Below are 281 nucleotides of genomic sequence, written 5' to 3'. Positions count from 1 at the left end.
TTGACCCGTCCCGGCGTTTGTTCGAGTGCCGGCCATAGTACGGTGGCTTCAGGGCCGTCTTCAGGCCCAACCCCTGACGTAAGTCATCCTTCGACGACCTGAGGGTCGGTCGAGTGAACCTCGGAAGCTCATTTAGCGGCTTACGGCTGTGGAGGAGAGGTTGCCTCTTCAATCAGAGAAAGCAACACCGCCCCGATTACGATTATTCACGACTTACGGTCGCCCGAAGGTTTTGAAAGGCTCCGAAAATGCCCCGCACCAAAACGTTAACGCGGGTCGTT

This window comes from Notothenia coriiceps, unplaced genomic scaffold (genome assembly GCF_000735185.1).
Source record: "Notothenia coriiceps isolate Sejong01 unplaced genomic scaffold, NC01 NC01_scaffold00037244, whole genome shotgun sequence".
In the NCBI taxonomy this organism is placed as follows: domain Eukaryota; kingdom Metazoa; phylum Chordata; class Actinopteri; order Perciformes; family Nototheniidae; genus Notothenia; species Notothenia coriiceps.
This window is presented reverse-complemented; position numbering follows the sequence as displayed.